This window comes from Aedes albopictus, chromosome 1 (assembly GCF_035046485.1).
Source record: "Aedes albopictus strain Foshan chromosome 1, AalbF5, whole genome shotgun sequence".
Taxonomy (NCBI): Eukaryota; Metazoa; Arthropoda; class Insecta; order Diptera; family Culicidae; genus Aedes; species Aedes albopictus.
In genome coordinates this window covers 86,526,011-86,543,491 of record NC_085136.1, presented here as the reverse complement: position 1 = coordinate 86,543,491, position 17,481 = coordinate 86,526,011, and the positions used below count along the sequence as shown (strand labels likewise).

At 38.6% G+C, this 17,481-nt stretch overlaps 1 protein-coding gene across 1 annotated transcript in view; it reads right to left on the bottom strand.

Annotated features, from left to right (window-relative positions):
- The window catches only part of LOC109427444 (allatostatin-A receptor), a 210,498-nt gene extending 194,079 nt beyond the window's left edge, over positions 1-16,419 (bottom strand). The window contains exon 1 of the mRNA XM_062854364.1: positions 14,909-16,419. The gene's annotated coding sequence lies outside the window, so the exon portion shown is untranslated. The remainder of the gene's footprint in view (positions 1-14,908) is intronic.
- Between the last annotated feature and the right edge of the window lie 1,062 nt (positions 16,420-17,481).

Here is a 17,481-nt window from a genome sequence, read left to right as displayed (position 1 = left end):
GCGGGAATCGAACCCGCACTCCGAGGCTTACGAAACGCCTAGACGACTGACGCCGCTAACCGCTAACCGCACGGCCCACAAATAATAATTCGAAATAAAAAGTTTCATAATTTTTGGTGCAGTATTTGAAAATATGCGATTTTCTCTAAAAACTTTTGAAGGTTCTTATCGAGTGGAAACACTTTTCCGTGACTTCAAGTTGCTACAAAAAGTGTCTCTAAGCAGAGTGCAAGAAAGATTAAGCTTTTGAGTAATTGTACATCAAAGTTTCACAAATTTATCTATTATTTCACAATGGTTATACAATTATACATACGTTTGTTGATTATGATTATATTTTGAAAACAAATGCCTTATACTTATTTGCATCAGCTCGCTGCTATCATGAAAAAGAGAAGATGATGAATTCTGGAGATGTTTGGGAGTTAAGGCCAGTTTTGAAAACCGAGTGTCCTGGAAACTGTTACATTCCATATCTTTATGTTTGGTTTTACTGAAGATATTAAGATTTATTGCTACAGTTGCTCCCAAGAGACTAATCTTTATATAATCTGAATTTTGAAATACTCGTCGATCCCGTGCAATTTCAAATAAAGTTGCTGCATGTTTTAGTAGATTTTTAACTGAACGCTAAGTTCTTAAACTTGTATAAATGTTTTCAATTCGTATGAAAGTTTAAAATATATGTACTATCTGAACGAGATGTCAGCTAACATTTTGACATTTGAGTCAAATATCAAATTAAATGTTCGAATAATTTTCTATTTGTCGGAATTTTGGAGAAGTTCAGAAATCAGAAGCTTTCAATATTAGGTCTAAAATAATACATAAGATTAAGAAAAAAAACGTAATTGTATGGTTCATTTTTTTTCGAAATTTTTATTCTGGGGGCCCACTTTTTAGGGTTTGCCCCGGGCCCCCCGAGGCCTAAATCCGGCACTGGACTTATCTGTTTTGCTAAATAACAATGAAATATGTCTCAATATTACGAAAAACACCGAATTTTATGTGTAATAAGCTAAAAATGATCGAATTCTCTTAGTATGCTCTTCGGCTGTTGATGTTTGCAAGCAGCAGCAGTGTTGGCGGACAGTGCGGAGGAGATTTCACAAATAAAAATTATTTGCTTTTATTACTATCATATGTGCTTCGAAGTACAACAATAACTATTCGAAGAATAGCTTTCGATTTTAAGACGTATAATCGATAAATTTGAGTTGACCATTTCAATGATTTTGATTGATTTTATCGATGAATTGGCCCGCAAGATCGACATCACTGCTTTCAATGATCGATGATTGTGCGCCAGACGGCACCGTCGCGTCGCGCTGCTGCCGTCGTCGTTGTACTGTGGTGGGTGGTAAACATTGCCATCGAACTCTTGGTGCGGTTGAGACAAATTTATGTAATTTTCAAGTTTGAATGAAAATATTTCTTTGTGGCATAGATAGTTCGAAAGAGAATTTTAATTGGAATAGTGTGTTCTATATTTCTTTTCCAAATATTTTGCGTGAAGTGGAGAATTTTAGAGAAAAGGTAAGCGTCGATTTTTTTACGTAAGTGTATTAGTGTAAAAACTGAATTTGGATGATGATTCTGAAGAAGCCATTTTGTGATGACACAAGAAAAGGCCTTAATTCGACAGGAACTTTTCAATTCCTTTGTCATTTCATTCGTAAACTTTTCCGGACATTTTTTTTTACATTTCTCCGCTAATTTCTCTATCATCAGCTTCGATAATTTGGAAACCTATCTTTTATTATTTCGAAAAGTCCACTATATCGGCACCAACATTTCAAAAGGGCGTAACTGCATTTTGAAACAAACCACTCTTTCACATCTGTGGGTCATTTAAGTTTCCCACGAAATTCACAAACATTACTAGACAGAGAAATTGCTCTTCTTTCCTATACTGGCGGTGATTTGCATGGCAGCATTGAAATACGATCCACAGATGTGAAAGAGGGGTTTGTTTCAAAATGCAGTTACGCCCTTTTGAAATGTTAGTGCCGATATATTCTCTTGCAAAAATAAAAACATCCATGAATTAAAGTGGAATGCCCAAGGGAAATCTCAAAGCATTTATCAAAAGATTTATCTATTTACCAGAGAAGTGCCTAAAAAAATAATCAAAAAATTTTACACAGCAATTTCCTAACTCGCATAGAAATATCTAAAGCAACCCTAAAGGAATCACCGAAGCACTTTAACACAAAAAAAAATCGAAAGGGAATCAGTGCTTTCCAGGTGGCGATTCCAGTCAGCAGAAAAATGGCGCTTTTTTCCGTTCCGTTCCGTTGGGGTGGTTCGGTCGTGTGGAAGCCAAAGATCGGAGTTGTGCAGTAGCTTTGCAGCTAATGATCCAAATTAGTGCGCGCTTGTTTTTGTGCTTTGTTCGACGTCGAGAGACACAGACAACCAGCAATGGAGACACATAAATGGGTGAGCTCGTTTCAAGCTATTATTTTATTGTGAATGTTCGCTGTAAAATAACATTACTAAGACAGTCGTAGACTTTTTTTTTTGTATTCTCTAAAGCACACTTTGTATAGTCCGTCCGTCACTTCAAGTAACGGCGCTGACTTTTTTTTGCGGTCTAGATTACGTTTTGGGAAGAAAATTGACCGATCATCTGACGTGGATGATCCATTGTTTGCTCTCTGCGAGAAGCAAACAATAGCGCAAAAGTCTTCATGGCATGATTCAAAATCAAAAAATTATATGACCGAAGTGAATCATGATCCTACGATACTTTCTTCAGTAAACATAAGCAAGGCGTCGCGTTCAGTTCAGTATCGCATAATCGATCGCGTTCGTTATTGTCTCGTACGAAAACAAAACCAATACACGCATGGATGTTTATTTTTTATGTATATTTACTCAACAAGATCTGCAAAGTTCGTCACTTCAAGTGTCGGCCAAATTTTTCATTAATGTTGTTTAATATTAATTAAATTCCCCTGTATTTTTGTACAGTCCGCCAGCTTACGGTGCTGGTCACACTGATTTGATCCGTAATTATGCGTCAGTATTTCGCCTAAGTTTGTGCGGTCCGTCACTGTTAGTATCGGCACAATGTTTCATTTTAATATATCGATTTCATGGCAAGTAGCATATTGGTTCACCAGTCTTCCCAATTGCGAGGTGACGCAAAATCTTGTTCATTCCATAAATTTTAATGGACTCAACATTCTTCCACTTTGTGAGGTGACACATCTGTGAGTATACTGTACGGTCGTACGGTTGCATGAGTCACATCGCTTACCAAAGTGTATCCTTGATCTATGCAACTATCAATCCCTCCCTACTAACAAAACTCCTTCCCGTGACAACTGGGGAGGATCCAGTAGTACATACAACCTCTAGTAGCAACGGTTGAAGAACTAACATTCCTTTCCTTCCCCGGTAGACCATAACGACGTGGTCAGCGCCGTTATTGACCCAATAAAGTTTGAGTTCTCGAAACGTGTACATTGAGGTTGGTGGCAAATCCCAAGTTCCAAGCCTATTGGTTCTCTGTGGAATAGCAACTACAAAGTGTACGGTCCCCAATGCTCATGCTCATGCTCAATATTAGGCCTTCTCATGATGATTGCTTACTTTCCACGTTAAGTAAATAATGGCGTGGCGGTGTGTATGACGTTTTTCTAAATCAGACCACTTTCCGGGGTAAATCTTGGCCCAACGATATCATCCCTAATAGGGTGCGTGTACCAATTATGGCACTACCTAAGTAAAACTATTTATACAAAAATAACGAGAAGACCAACGAATGTCATCAATAGGTTAAAAGACAGCTTAGTTTCCATACTTTACAGCAAAAATATAGAAACGGAGCCAAAACTACTTTTAGTATTGATTACAGCGTGTGCCAATGATAGGAACCCTGTACCAGTTATGGTTACATTTTCTAACTTCGGTTCCTTTTCGCACTATTTGCATGCATTCCTTATGGGGTTAGCCATAACTGGTACACTATGGCGAAAAAGGGTGCAAGGAAGTCGAAATTTTAAGGAAAATGATTTATTTCTTCCATGATTTGAGAAAAATGTGGAGTTTAAATGAGTGCGACGATCTTTTGTGAACGTGATCTGTTGTTCACAAAATTTTTCTTGTTGATTTACATCGTTAAAGGGTGAAAATTAACTATGGCGAATAATTGGTACTATAGCCATAATTGGTACACTTACCCTAACAAGCAACTCTATCTACACTCGATTCAAGCATTTCTATGTAAGTCTAGGCGTCGCTTCTAGTGTAGACTAAAATAGACTAAAATGGACTAAAATAGACTAAAGGTTTCTGCTCCCTAATTCTTTCGTTTTGGGTTGTTTTCGCGTGGGTAAGTGGTCGGTTGTGAAAGGTGGTTTGAGTATATTACTACTTACTAGCATTCCTTCCCATCCACGATGAACGTGAGGACGTGGCCGGCGCCGTTATTAACCTTAGTTTTCGAACTGTACACATTGAGAATGCTGTGCTAGTCCCAAGCCCCATTCATTGCTTCTCTGTGCAATTTCGCTTGCTCCGGTCAATCACGGAGTAGCAACTACGAATTGTGCGGTCATCTATGCTCATGCTCATGCGTATGATATTTCGTAATTTGTTATTTTTCGGCTACTTAATTACATGAAATTTATGCAAATTGAGTTTCATTAACCTTTAAATATTGATAATAATTGATGTTTTCTTAATTGTCTTTCGCTACGCAATTAGATACATTATTCAACTTTTATGCGTGGCATGAACACTTGTTACAGTTATAGGCTCAACATCACTATATAAACTCAATATTGTATCCCACAGATGAATTTTATAAACGAAACTTTTATGGAAGTGCCCTTTATTAATGAGATAACTAGTAAGTACGGGTTTTCAACACAAACGAACATTGAGCACTGAGAAATCATTCTATCAATTGAATTGTCATTTTATCCACGAAAATTAAACTGTTTTGTTTATTTGACTATCAATTTTCGTGCCAATTGTGTTAAACTCAAAAAAAGTGCTCTTTTGATTAAGCTGGCAAAAATATCAACATTTTTTATCATTAAACAACCCAATTCTTTGGGAATTACGTAAGCAATTTCGTTACTTCCAGTAATTATTTTTGGAAACTTTTTTGACAATTTCTTTGGAAACTGTCTCTGCTATTGTTTTGTAAATTGATTTCACAATACTTTTGGAAGTTCCTTTGATTGATTCTACAAAAAAAAATTTGCGGCAACGGCTTTGGGAACTTCTGCAGTTTCTTTGGGAATTCCTTTTGCAATCTTTTTTTCGGATTTCTTTTGACAATTCCTTTGGAAATTTTTTTATCTGTATTAACAAGCTTTTTAATTCTAGGCTACACGGTGAAAAATCTGCACGCCTATATAAACTTAATGGCACTTGGATTCGCACTACTGTTCCATACATTCGATATCAATTGAATATCAGTGCGAAAAGAACATCCAATGCCTGTTCAATATTAATGGAACTTCACTTCAATTCGTTGGTGAGAATGTTTTGATTTCAAAACAAGAATTAAAATAAAAACAAGTCCGCCCACACCCAGATTCGATACCAAGTCCATGGGAGTCATGATCATCTATTCTACCACTACACTTCTTCACATCTGTTAGGGAGATGCGAATCAAAGCAAAACACTTTCTACACCCTGTCATCTGTACGGTAAAAACACTAAACTTCGCCCCCCACCCCCACCCCCCCCCCCTCAATTGTGCTCTAATCTTCGCCACTTCATACATGAAAAATGGAATTTGTATGGAGGGGGCGAAGACTAGTCTTTAATCCTATTTACTTTCATGCCCAAAGCAGTCATAATATCAAATCAACAGCTTTTCTCTTTGGATCGTACTGCGTTGTACATTAGTGCAAATCGAGGTGATTTTCAGTTGATTTCTCCGGTGGGTTTATTTTGGTTCTCAAGTCAACACTGACAGCATGTATTTCTGATCATATTGATTGGGGTGTTGGATAGTTGAGGGATTTTTCCCTTGAATCGAGCGAGCAGAATTTTTACCGTGTAGTTCACATCTCGGGACAAACGCTTTACTTCCCTTCCGAAAGAAGAACTCACATTTTGTGAGTTCGTCGGGAGTGGGATTCGATCCCAGGTCCTCGGCTTGAGGGTCACGTGTCACACCAGGTCCACTCCTCAATTCTTTGGTAAATATTTACTTTGGCAATTTCTGCGACATTAAATTTGGCAATTTCTTCGAAATAAATAAATAAATAAAGAAATAAACTTTTTCTCCAATACCTACCGTAAATTAAATAAGGCAACTTCTGCGGCATTTACGTTGGAAACTGATTCGACAAATTTCATATGAATATAATTATTACACGCAAAACAAGAAAAGCTACCAAAAATTGAGTTATGCCTTTTCTACCAATTTATGTATTAAAAACGTACAGAAAATGTGATAAATCATAATCCATTCGTTGTATTAAGATGCGCTACACGGTTTCATAGCTTCCATACCACTACACACAAACACCTCCATTCAAACCCGAGAAGTTGAACCGGGTTGCGTCTAAAAATAACTTTCGCTTCGCTGCTGAGCTTCGCGTCCTATTGTCTACATGGAATTTTCCACTTGCAAACAGCAACCTGCTGGATGCGGGCTTTTCAGTGCACAATGGGTCTAGAGTCGTATTTACGAAGACAAAAATGTTTCTGCCAAGTTCTGCCATTTCTTTTTTTTTCATTATTGTGAAATGATTACGATCAATCAAGTGTGGCTTATCCAAAAATCTGCTGATTAATTATTCTCTATACAATATCAGAATGTTTTACAAAGTTATAGCAAATTTACAAAAATAAAACATTCGATTGATTTGATTGATTTGTCTTTATTAAAGAGACTTTCAGCCCTTGGATAAAACATTCGAATCATTACAACTTTTCGAAAAGTTTTCAATAAATTGCAACTTTTTTGCCTTTGGTCATATTTTAGTCGAGTCATACATGAATTGGTCTTCATTAGTCATAAACTTTCAAAATTTAATTTAATTCGGTTCGCTTAGTCCTAAGGTACAGTAATTTGATAAACGGAAGTCAAAAACTAGATATAGATAGAAGGGCTCTAATTTAGTGTAAAGTTGAATAATTAATCAAGCCCAAATTTGCACCAATTAAATCAAACTCGTTGAGGAACAAGTAATCAAAATATTTTTGGTTGACTTTATAAAAGGATACAACTTGCTCAAAATGTTTTAGGCAATTTTTAAAACTTAGCATGCTTTTGTATATACCACTAGGCGGTGCTAGAGGTGAAGCAAATTTTAAATTTATAATATATCTCAGAATTCTGGTCACTTACAATGTTGTTTGGTGGTCAAGGGCTTACAGTTAATGGTCCACTTGTTTCGAAATTTTGCCACAAGGAAGCGCAAGTTACACATTGGCAAAATTATGGAAATGAATGTTTTTTTTTTTTGTAAAGCAATCAAAAAGCTGTAATTTAGTTTTCTTTGAACATATTTAAGTCAAGTCACAGGTTTTTCAAAGAGCTATATATTAGTCATAAATGTGCAAAATTTAATTTCATTCGGTTCACTTAATCCAGAGATATAGCACTTTAACGAAGAACACTCAAATATGAAACATTTTACTAGAGTCGCTCCAACTTCATGTAAAACTATCCAATCGAGCTCAAATTTGTACCATTTATAGCTAATTAGTTGTGCAACTAGCAGATAAAATTTGAGAATATTCCCTACATATTATAGAAAGTTACAGGTTGCTGAATATATTCGAGATAATAAGTAAAAGATACACGCTTCTTCTAATTTGCAACTAGCGCCGTCTACTGGCAGAATCCTGAACCAATCAGCTAATCAACTGAAACGCCTTAATAAACCAAACAACATTGCCGAAGAAACCAATTTTCTAAGTAATCAGAGTTCTGAGATATATGGAATATAATAATTAATTTATCGTCAGCGCTACCTAGTGGTGGAATTTTGAATCAAACGGCCCATCACCAGTAAAACCTTGGCTGGCCTAACAACTTTGCCAAGTATACCGAATATTTAAGTAATCATGGTGCTAAGATGTACGGTACGGAAATTTCGCCAGTGCTACGTCTTGCTGTCTGTGATATCTGTCATACCAGAGACAAACAGACGTAACACTGATGAAATGTTTATACCAAATATCTCATCATCCTGGTTACTTAGAGAGTTGGTGTCTTCGGCAATATTATTTGGCTGGTCAAGAACTAACAAATGATGGGCCGTTTGATTCAAAATTCCACCACAAGGCAGCGCTAGTGAGCAAACAAATAATATATTCCATATATCTCAGGACTCAGATCACTTAGAAATTTGATGTCTTCGGCGATGTTGTTAGGTTGGTTACGGCCGCTCAGTTGATTAGCTGATTGGTTCAAGGTTCTGTCAGTAGGCGGCGCTAGTTACGAATTAATTGAAGCATGCAACTTTTATTTATTATTTCAAATATATTCAACAAGCTGTAACTTTTTCAAAAATGCACCAAATATTCTCAAATTTTTCCTGCTAGTTGCACAACTAGTAAGCTATAAACGGTACAAATTTGGGCTCGATTGGATAACTTTACATAAAATTGGAGCAACTCTAATAAAGTAGTTCATATTTGAGTGTTCTTCGTTTAATTGCTATATCTCTGGATCAAGTGAACCGAATGAAATGCGACATTGCACAATTATGACTAATACATAGCTCTTTGAAAAACCTTTGACTTGACTTAGACACGTTCAAAGAAAACAAACTTACAGCTTGTTGATTACTTCACGAAAAAATATCAATCATTTGAATGATTTAGCAAATGTGTAACTAGCGCCGCCTAGTGGACCATTATAACTGTAAGCCCTTGACTCACTTAACAACGTTGTCGAAGACACCAACTTTCTAAGTGGTGAGAGTTCTGAGATATATGAAATTTAAAATTTGCCGTTTATTGGTGGAATTTCTAATTAAACGATCCATCACCATCCATCATGGCATCGCACATAAAATTATTAGCAAACAGATTTTTGAATCAGTTTAACCAGACGAACCACCCTAACATAACAATAATAGGGAATAGCGTCAACAATTGAAAATAAACTTTCTAAAACACAATATGTGTCTTAAAACTTAAAGCTGAAGCTTAAACAGTTTTGTCTTCGCAAATACGGCTCTGGACCCATTGTGCAGTGTGGCGGCTGTATCACTTCCATCACCAAGCCACGTTTGTGTTGATGATGATGGCTTTCAGCCTCGTGTCTATCCATGTGCAGTTGTAGCCGTGCTGGTTAGAGCAGGGGACTCGCATGCGGCGAGGTAGGCCTACTGCTCATCTTTTGCGAGTGTGTTAGTGTGACTGGCGACGCGACCAGAAGCCTAGTCGAATCCTGCTTGGAAATCGGTTTGTTTTGTCGATGGGGATGGCCCGCGAAATCGCCTTGTGTTGTTTGGGAAGGCCCGCTCGATGCATGTTAGGTAGGCGTAGTTTGTTCGAGTTTGACGTGCCTGCACCCTCCCTGGGTTAGAGCGCAGGGTACTGTGAATCACCATTACAGTGCCTTGGTTCGATTCCCGCCGCCGCCCGTATTTCTTTTTAAACATGTATTGGTATTTGATGCCACCGCTGCTGCCATGATCAGTCTAAAAATAGAACAAATAATGAGAAACCAGTGCGACAGAGCACACGCACACATGCGAAATTTTCCTTTTCCAGATTCTAGGAAGCCAATACAATTTTTGGTATACTGCCACCTACCAATTTTTGTATTTGCAAGGCCCTAATACAATATTTGTATATGTTTCATACCCAACTGTATTAGAATCTGCCAATCTCAGGTTGCGTGTACAGACTACATCCCAAATTGGACTATCACACTTTTTTTGGTACGCCTAAAAAGTGTGATAAAAGTGCACATTTGCCTCGGATCGTCTCAACGTCTTCGGTGCACTTATTCCTCCATTTACAAGGAATAAGTGCACTGAAGACCTCAACTCGATCCGACGTGGCCCTGCGCTGCAATCACACTTTGAAGGTCTGTGCACACTATTGTGTCAGTCTAATTTGGGGTGCAGTCTTCACCAGATTACCAGGAATTACCTTAGGTAGTTACTTTGGAAATTCTTTCAGCTATTTTTAATGGAGTTGATCCAACAGTTCATGTAGCATTATTCTAAGAACTGTTTCGGTAATTAACTTTCTTAAAAACTTCTTCGGAAACTATGTTGAGAATTGATTTAGATTATTATTTTTGAAAATACCAGCGGTATTTCTTCCTTGGACAGTTTTTAGGCGATTGCTTTGGAGAATAATCAGGCAACTTCTACGGAGTTGTCCATATTATTTCATTCAGCTACTATTTTGGAAGTTTCGTTGGCAATCATAATCCTTTCTAAATTCATTCGTCAGGAACATTTCAATTCCTTTGTCAATTAATTCGTAAATTTCTCTGGCAGTTTTTTGGAAATTTCTCGGTAATTTCCCTCAATTTCCTTCGACAGTTTCTATTGGAATTTTATCTGTTATTAGTTATTACTTTGAAAAGTCCATCAAGGGGTTATACAGGTCGGACTCGATTATCCGGAGTCGGGTTCTGGCGCTTCCCATAATAGAATCTCACAAACGGACTGCTGTAAGAAGCCGAAATTTTGACTGATCACTAATCAATGTTGGCTTGACAAACTGTCAAAATTTCAGCTTTATAGAGCGTTCCGTTACCCAGATATGTGATTGAGAAGCATGTGAACCCGACTCCGGATAATCGAGTCCGACCTGTATACCTTGCGGTGGTGTTACGACGAAACCCTCCCTGCGATGGAGATGGCCTAACACGTGAGTCGCCGTTCTATTTCGATCGTGTCTATTGTTGACAACTATTGCGATCGAATGAATGATACGGGATGAGGTGGCATTATTGCACTATTGCACAAAGAAAAACAACAAACTTCGTGCTCGCATAGAAACGTGCCAGAATTTACTCTGCTGAAAGTTGATTATTTCAATAGTAATTCCTAAACTAGTTATTAAAATTTGATAAAAACCTACTTTTTGTAACTAAAGGTTAATTTGGAAGTGAGGATAGTAATTGTTTGTTACCTATGGATAAAGTTCATGCTAATTTGTTATTTTAGTAATTTGATAACCTAAATTGGAAGACCAAAAGGGAAGAATTACCGAAAATTTGTAAGTATTAATGGTTCATGCACATGCAAATCTAAATTAACTAAATAAACTTACAGCTAAAGCACATCCCATAAAACATCCGTGTTTGAGTTAATTGAGAACGCTAAAAGAGTTTCGGTGACAACAGGTGTTTTTTATTGCATAATCTGAAAGTATACTAGCTAGACAATACAAATTCAAAATTTTATAAGGATTGGAACACTATGTTACGTTTGTAAGTTGTTGTGAACATTTCGTCAGTTTATTTTGTATGTTTTATAGTGGTTTGTAATCTGTCCCTGACTTTAATGCGCATTTGTAGCGCTTCAGCCATCCGGGCAGCGATCAAGTACAAAATACGCAGCCATCCCTAACACGGACATTAAACGACAGACGGCCTTGTGTTGCTGCCCGAATCAGAATGTTCCCTTAGGATTAGAAATTCCTAGACCAAACACAAGCTATGTAAGCAAGTAACGCTGCAAACAAAAAGGCGGATTGCCAGAAGAAATACAATCACAGGATTAACTGATGGACCTAGAACAAAAATGAAACCTCGTCATTCTGGGATTGGAGATAACAATATTTAGATAACTGGGCACAATTTTTGTTATGTTCTGCATGTTTGTGTTTTATGCATTTGTAATGTTCCATTTTACTTTTCGTACCCTATTAGTTCACAAATGTAGGGCCCGGTACGGAAAAATGTGCATTTGTTTGGTTCTGCTAACAGTTGTCCCTATTGTGTCGTCCAACATAGGGCACGATGCATTTGTAGTGTTCAGCATAACTTTATTTGTTACAACTAGAACCAAAGCTACAGCTCGTTGTAGCGCGCTCCCTTCATAAGGACAAGGCAAAACGCGAAACTTAAAATGATGTTTTCAAAAAAGGCCATTACGGTGATCACAATACTGTTCTGAACCACATACAGGGGGTGGCCAAAATGTTTGGGATAGGCAACTTTTTTTCTCTCACAAAAAAGTTCAACATGATGTAACTTTTCATAGAGTGCATCGAATATTCTCATATTTCGACTGTTTATTAACCTATTATATGTGCATCAGTGGTACAATTTTGAGCTCGATTGGTTAATCTTTCGCGAAGTTATAACTAATCTGGTAAAACACTATTTGTAAGACTATCAATTTTTGAGCTGTCATATCTCGGAGACCAGTGAACCGAATTGAATGAAATTTTGAGCGATTATCAACAATATAATAAAGCTTGAAAATTCATCAGAACATAGATACTTTTTAAACGTTGAAAAAAGTTATGATGGTTTGACATTTTCATCGATTTAGAGGAAAATGGATCAAATTTACTATACTGCACAAAAATTACTAAATGTGTTTGTTAAATGCCAATAAATGAAAATGAATTTTTGAATCACCCTAGCCTAAGAACACGTCATAATTATTGAACATAACTGTAAATTGCTTCATGAGCCTCTAAATAGAAAGTTCTTTCGGCCTTGAATTCCAGTCTCTATTGTATAATATTGTATTGTATTTTATTTACTGGTCTATATGCTTTGATAATCGTAATATACACATAAGAACTAATACTAACACGTTGTCCACTATAAATACGATACCCCATCCATGAATAAAGGACAGTCTTGCTAAACCTACCACCCGAGTACAACGAACGTCTAAGTGCGCATCCGAAAACCCCAGAGAACGCGTGTGAACCCCCCTCAGTGTCTGCTGCCGTTGTTCCAGTCCACCTTGACCATCGAAGGCCGGTCCGCGAATCTCCGCCGTGTGGATTCGGGGTCGGTTAAAAGTTACTGTGCGTTTAACAGTGTTCTTCCTTTAATCCAAATAGACTCTAATATACCTTTTTATAGATATCTTATGAACAGAAGTAGAAAATCTTTAGTTATCAAAAACAAAATTTTATGACATTGATGTAAAAAATATGCATTTTTTCGAAAGATATCCAAAAAGTGTCAATCCATCACAACTTTTTTCAACATTTAAAAAGTACCCATGTTTCAAATGCTTTTCAAGCATTAATATATTGTGGATAAAAGTTCAAAATTTTATTCAATTCGGTTCACTGGTCTCCGAGATATGACAGCTCAAAAATTAGTAGTCTAAAAAATAGGTTTTTACCAGAAAGGTTATAACTTCGCGAAAGATTAACCAATCGAGCTCAAATTTGTACCAATGATGCACATATAATAGGTGGACAAACAGTCAAAATTTGAGAATATTCGATGCACTCTATGAAAAGTTACAGCATGTTGAACTTTTTTGTGAGAGAAAAAAAGTTGCCTATCCCAAACATTTTGGCCATCCCCTGTATCAGTTCCATGTTTGCTGGATTTCCTATGCAAATGGGACAAATATGCGAATCATGGCAGAATATTAAATAAAAACTAGATTGTACAATAAAAAAGTTCGATTTATTTTTTATCCCAGCAAGATATGTTAACCCTTTCCCCTGTTTCGGAAGCAAAAGTCCACCAAACAGGGAATCCCAATCCAAGGTGTCAGGCGACCCGTGGTGATGGATAAATGGTTGGAGGGGTTTAAAATATCAAATAGGAGAGATCAATGTATGCACTAACTCTTTAAATATTGGAATATGCAAGGAACCTTCCAGAATCCTTATCCCTGAACACATGTTCGATCATTGGAATGATAGTGCTGCTAATGTTAAAACTCGGGTCCCACTGGGGAGAATTCAGCACTAAAACAAGGGTGATGCTAGGAATCCGAATGCATGACCAGTAACCAGTGCACTTGTTTGTTTTCTATAAGCAAGGATTAAATTTCTAAGAAAACAAAACAAAAACTGTATCAAAATCGATACTTGATTGCCCTTCAATGGGACTTGAGTAATGGGACATGTACTACACTAATTATACGGGTAATGTCACAATAGATCTAAAAACTGGTCGCAGTGACAAACCCGAACAGAAATAAAAAATAAAAATAAAAAATAACCCCTAAAATATTATCTCGCAAAAATTAAAATTTTCGTAAATTTATAATGAAATGGCCGATCAAACGAAATTAGCATTTAGTCATAATGTAATTTGTATCAGCCTTATCAAAGGAATTTCCGAAAAAAAATCCCGAAGGAAATAACCACAATTACCGAAGGAGATTCTGAATCATTTACTGAAAGAAATAAATAAAATATTGCCCAAGGAATCTCCAAAAGCATTACTGGACGAACTCCCAGAAAAATAAACGCAGGAATTTCCGAAGGAATTCTAAAAGAGTTGTCAGAAAAGTTGCCAAAAAAGAAATTTACTAGGAAATTCTCGAGAACTTCCCAAAGGATAATTTCTCAAAATACAAGCCGAAGAAGAAATTTGAGATTTATTTTGTTTGGAATTCAATCCACTGCGACCATTACTTTGATCTATTGTGGCATACCCCTGTTTAGTTTCGCATTTGTTCAGGACGACGAATCACCATTTAGGGTTGACGCCGTTTGCTGAATATGCGAAGTACCTACCCCAATCTGGGATGATTTTTAGGATAAAATCAACCATCAAATTCGGATTTTTCAACCAAATTTCAAAAGGATTTAGAATACCCTTGTTGAAATATTGTCTTCTACGTACAAAAAGTGCTGGACAGTCACATAACAAATGGTGAGAAGTCTCAGTTGTATAGTTACAGAATCGACAGACATTTGCTTAACTAATTTGTGAATTACTTAAGTCTTTCTTGTTATTATTGTACTTTGTAAAATTGTGTATTTTCAAAGTAATATGCTTTTTCTACTTACTTCAAGCTTCACGTAGATTGTAATCACATCCGTTGAAATCTCCGTAAAGTTGCTAATTTTCTCTTACTTTTAAAGATGTCTTCTTAACGATTGCACCTTTTCATTTAATATTTTTGTAGAACAATATTTTCGACAAAATGTCTCACTTCACAAACACTCTTTCCACACTTGTTTTGCCTTCATTTGCGTCTACAAAACGGTACAAAATTCTATAACACCACCCACGTCTGAAGCACTTCCGTCCGGTCTTGTCACAACCAACACCTAAACCCAATATTCCGTACAGTGTGATTCCTGATCCCACCGATGGATGTCCGGTCCATCCACCGACTGGACTGGACTGAATAGCGCACCAGTTGGTCACGTCAAAACTAATTAGCCTTTCTTCTTAATCCAACGTGTTTGCATGTTCCGTTGGATCCATTTCACCCCACGAGAAAGTCACATCAACATCAACACGTCACTATCCTCACAAGTCACAATCCGGGGACACCGGACCGGATATTTATATTCCTAGCGGCAACTGCGCTGGGGCCACAATGACGATGACAAGCAACGGTAGCCGTCCGTGTCGTGACAAATGGCAAGATTTCCCTTTGTGATAAAACTCTACATTTCTATCGTCGTCATCCTTTGGAAGGCCATCAGAACCTGTTGTAACTTGCGCTAGGATAAACGAATGGACGGACGGTCTCTCACCACGAGTCGATTCGCAACTGACCGTGAGAAATTTGCATTCCTGTATGGCTATGGCTATGGGCTATGAATCCTTGTGATTGACACTGACCCCGAAGATCACGCACTTGACGAACGGCACGGCGCCCGACAGGAAAAGGGCTATTTCTGGAGAACGCCCACCACCACTGCACTACACTGACTGATTGAAGTGTCTGTCTACCCTTTCCGAACGGGGATACTTCCGGGGCAATCCACGGCGGCTTTCTAACAATTCGCGACAGAACCGGTCAACGTTCAAACATAAACTGAAACCGTCTTCCGAATCCGCATTCCGGCAGAGCGTTGTGGACGGCTGTTTGGCAAAATCCCGCGCTCCGGGATCTGCATCAGAAACGGCGCCAACCGAACCGACAGCATTTCCACATTCCAACAGGCGACCAACGGTCGAAGTTCGGGTGCTGCTGTCAGCCGGGCCACCGGAAGCGCATGCGTCGAACGGAACCTCCGGTTGTACCGCTCTTCGGGTGAGACCATTCCTTTCGCACCGCATTGTTTACACCAAAAATCGGCCGTTTTTCGAAGCCGGTAGCGTATTGTGAACTCGCCGAGCACGTGGGCAGTCGAAGCGTCGAAGCTACTTCGCTGACACTGACAATCGCCGCGGAAAATTTCATTCATCCTCAAATACCTTCTGGCTTCTGCTGAGCCATTAATCGGTTGCCGGGCGTCGCTCATCCGATTAGATTATAATTGCATTTTAATGGGAATGTTCCTATCGTCAGCAGTCAGGTATCAGTCAACGGCGCGAAACGATACCTACACTCTTAGTCAAATAAAGCTGGTCATAAACCAATCAAACGGAGTAGGATACCTATAAGCCGGCCGCGGAACGGATTCGGAAGCGTTTGATTTTATGGCCGACCACGCGAATGCGATGATTGATTTCGGTCGCGCTGTTTGCTGTAAATTACCCCGATTTAGACGGCTAATCGATCCGACGGCCGGGAGCTAGGTTTGGTATGGGCCCTCCGTCGAAAGTTGTTTGCTTATGGGTGATTGGCTTTCATGCCATTCATCTACGGGCACCAGATGATGTTTGATTTGAGTTTTCATGGTCGACAGGTGTAACGGAAATACTTTGTAGACGTCAACAGTATCGCCCTAATCTGTTCAGTTTACGGCTATAACTTCTCAGTTTCGGCAATGACCACGTTAGCTATTTAGACCACGTTCAACCTGTTGCATGAATATTGCCGGATTGGCTGTCCTAAAGACAGCTGATTATACCTTTCAATCTTTTCGAACTCACTTTCGCTGGAGTGTACATGGAGGGTTCTCCAAATTCCCCATGGTAGGGATCACCTGCCGATCGTTGTTTCAATTTCCAATGCATCATATCAAGCTCCATTTACGACCTTACGAAGCACATTCAATGGAGTAACAATCGGTAGAAGTTCTTCCACCGAATTGATCGTTAGTAGCGCCCTTCAGCGACAACGCCATAATACTAGATTTGCAGCTGCAGCTCTCCAACGTCGATCATGCCTAACGCTTGCCAGATCACGCTGCACCTGGCCCACCCATCGTACTCTCTGCGCTCCACGCCTTCTTGTGCCAACCGGATAAGTTGCAAACACCAGCTTTGCAGGGTTGTTGTCAGGCATTCTTGCAACATGGCCTGCCCACCGTATCGTTCCGTCTTTGGTCACCTTCTGGATGCTGGGTTCGCCGTAAAGTGCAGCGAGCTCGTGGTTCATCCTTCTCCGCCACACATCGTTCTCCTGCAACCGCCGAAGATCGTCCTTAGCACGCGTCGCTCGAAAACTCCGAGTGCTTGCAGGTCCTCCTCGAGCATGGTCCATGTCTCGTGTCCGCAGAGGACCACCCAACAAACA